The sequence below is a fragment of the Peromyscus maniculatus genome, chromosome 17, assembly GCF_049852395.1.
Source record: "Peromyscus maniculatus bairdii isolate BWxNUB_F1_BW_parent chromosome 17, HU_Pman_BW_mat_3.1, whole genome shotgun sequence".
Taxonomy (NCBI): domain Eukaryota; kingdom Metazoa; phylum Chordata; class Mammalia; order Rodentia; family Cricetidae; genus Peromyscus; species Peromyscus maniculatus.
The window spans coordinates 63,745,792-63,749,073 of NC_134868.1; the positions used below are offsets into that span (position 1 = coordinate 63,745,792).

General features: G+C 45.2%; 1 pseudogene; it reads right to left on the reverse strand.

Moving 5' to 3' along the window:
- Positions 1-270: 270 nt before the first annotated feature.
- On the reverse strand, positions 271-831 carry LOC102921787 (chromatin target of PRMT1 protein pseudogene; annotated as a pseudogene).
- Positions 832-3,282: the final 2,451 nt, after the last annotated feature.

The following is a 3,282-nucleotide window of genomic DNA, read 5'->3' on the forward strand; positions in this document are numbered from 1 at the left end:
ATCAAAAGAAAATTGGATTCATATAACACAGTATCAAAATGTAGACGGAACTGACTGAATGAGCCAGGTGGTGGCAGTCCACAGCCTACTGTGGAAGGTCGTTCCAGATTCAATCAGATTTCTTCTCATGTTTTCTCAAGGTTATTTTTTTTATAGATCTGGTGACTTAAACAAGAGTCTAGTAGGCAGGCAGGCAGGCAGGCTACTGGTTGCAGGATCTTCCTGTGCCATGTGGGCATCCAACTCAGCATCCAGGTGTCCTTTAGTTTTCTACACGTATGCATCCAATCGATTGTCCAGTTGCTCCTTGGTCAATACACGGCGAGTGAGGGCACCTCTCCCTTGGGCAGGACCTTGGCCTCGGCCTCCAAAGCACCCTCTTCCCTGACCTATCATACTCCAGCCTCGGGGTAACATCTTGCCCCTAAGCAGGGTCCTGGTGGCACATTCCCCATGTAAGCCCTCCTTGGGGCAGTCTCTCTGGATTATGGGTAGGTCTCTTCCTCCAATTGCTCTCCTGGCCAAGGCACCTATGGGTCGGCCTAAACGTGCCTGGATGTTACTCTTACCCAGGCGCTGCTTTAAACTTTGCTTAAGTTTCAATGTTGCCTGGACAGAGGATCTTTTCTCCATCTGCTGGGCCAGTTTTCTGTTTCTGGCAGTGGACAGCGGCTGCCACTGCTGCTGTTGCTGCTGCTTTGCAACATCGTATCCCGAAAGAATATTCACTGGCATCGGCTGTTTGTTCTTCAGCATATTAATAAAGTCCTCATTTAGAGACACCTTGGTCGTGCATTTCAGCACAATTTTCGGCACTGACTGTGCAGCCATCTTCAAATCCTGAGAATCGAAGGAGACGGATGCCAGCGCTCATCCAAGGGCGGAGGCCAGTCAAACCTGAGCTGACAAGGGAGGGATACACACACACACACACACACACACACACACACACACACACACACACACACACACACACACTACTCGGGTTATCTAGGTGGGCGGTTGGGTTAGATGCTTAAGCGGTATGATGTGAGGCTCACTCATTGTGGGTTGGGTACCTAGATGGCGGATCCTCCTGCTGCACTTTCCTGCCTTTGGTCTGTGTCACCGCAGCTGGCACCGCCAACTCCTGCTTGGTGTCCAAAACAAAACTCCAAGAGGTGGGGTGGAGAATCATGCAGCTCTGGCCTGAAGCGATGCCTGCAAAAACACAGGAGAGCGGCTTTTCCGTGAATTCATGCCCCCAAAATTAGACACCAGATATTGCAGGGATCTTGATTGGTCTTTGGTTGTTGTTGTTCAAAGTGGTTATTTCATCAGAAATTTTGGAAAGAAGCATTGCTCTATGTACAGAGTTACAGACGAAAATAAACTTACATAGGAAGTTTTCATTAAAATGTTGCTTCCTATGTATTTATCCCAGAAGATAAGATTTAATAACCAAATGCTAATTCTTTAAATGAGAAATAGTTTTAAACTTTAATTTTATTTGTGTGTATGTGTGTATGTGCTATGTTTACACATGTGTGTGTTGTAGTGGGGGTCTGTACATACACACAGAGCCCAGAAGGGGTTATCAGGGGTCCTTCATCACTCTCCACCTTATTTCCCTAAGATAGTTTTTTCTCTGAACTTGGAGCTAGGTTGGCAGTGATCCTCCTGTCTCAGCCCTGCACAATGCTGGGATTGTGTGTGTGTGTGTGTGTGTGTGTGTACAGAATCACTAATCTTCTTGCATAAGTGCTTAGGATTCAAATTTAAGTCCTCATGCATGAACAGCTAGCACATTTCCCAAACTTAGCCCCTTCCTAGCCCCAAGGAGAAATATTCTAAGTCTCATCAGACTGTATCATTTAGGTGTGAACATGCAGTAAGTGGCCTTTTGATTGACTGGAACTGTGACAGTTGGAGCTTCTTTTTAGGGAGGAACCCATTCTCTCCATTATGCAATTTCTTCCATCTCATGGAATTACATGGATTTTCTTTTTTACTGCCTTGGCCAAAATGCTTTACTATATCATTCATTCATTCATTCATTCATTCAGTTTAGACAGGTTTTCACCCCGTGACTAAGACTGGTCTAGACCTCAGAATGTAGCCCAGACTGTAAACCCTGAGCTGTAGCTGGAGAGCTTTTCTCTCCGGGTTCCACCAAGTTTCGCCAGTCCCGGAGCCCACTTATAAAATAAACACACAGACTCTTACATTACTTAAACTGCTTGGCCATTAGCTCAGGCCTATCATTGTCTAGCTCTTACTCTTATATTTAGCCCATTTCTATTAATCTTTACTTTGCCATGTGGCTCGTGGCTTACCGGTTCTTTACATCTTCCTTGTTCTGGTGGCGGCTCCAGGCGGTATCCTGCTCTGCCTTCCTGTGCCTTCAATTTTCCTCTGTTAGTCCTGCCTATACTTCCTGTCTGGCTACCGGCCAATCAGTGTTCATTTATATAGAGTGATATCCACAGCACTGAGCCAGATTTGGGGTTAAATACTGAATGATCAGAGAAAAAAAGGAATAAGCCAAAGCCACTTCTCACCCCTGCAACTCCACGAATCTTCTGACTTAATGCCTCTAAGTCCTCAGCTGAAAAGAGCCTCCAGCCTAAAAAGTGATAGTTCCTGTCTTTTCATAACTTGTATACCTTTCTCTCCCCAGGCATCACTCCCTTCCTAGTGCTGGAATTAATGGCATGTGTGCTTCCCAAATACTGGGATTAAAGGTGTGAGATCACAAGTGCTAGGATTAAAGGTGTGTGCTACCAATCCTTGGATCTGTTTCTCCTGGACTGAATCAATCTCATGAAGTCCAGGGTGGTTTTGAACTCATAGAGACCCAGGTGGATCTCTGCCTCCCCAGTGCTAGGATTAAAGATGTGTGCCACAACTGCCTGATCTCTATGTTTAATCTACTGGCTTGTTATGTTCTCTGATCTTTAGGCAAATTTTATTAGGGTACAACAAAATATCACCACACAATGCCTCTTTAGCTAGGGGTGAAAATTCTTGACCATCTGCCTTCTCCATGCTGTGATTTGGTCGGGCTTGAGTTTGCACAGGTCTTGTGCATGCTATTGTGGGTTCATATTGCCTTACTGTGTCTGGAAAATACTATTTCCCTGTGGTTATTCACCACCTCTAGCCCTTACTGTCTTTCAGGCTCTTCTGTATTGATTTCTGAGCATCGGCAGAGAGAGGCATGATATAAATGTACCATTTAGGGCTGAGCACTCCAAATCACTTAAACTTTGTAGTTTGATGAGTGGTGGGTCTATGTGATAA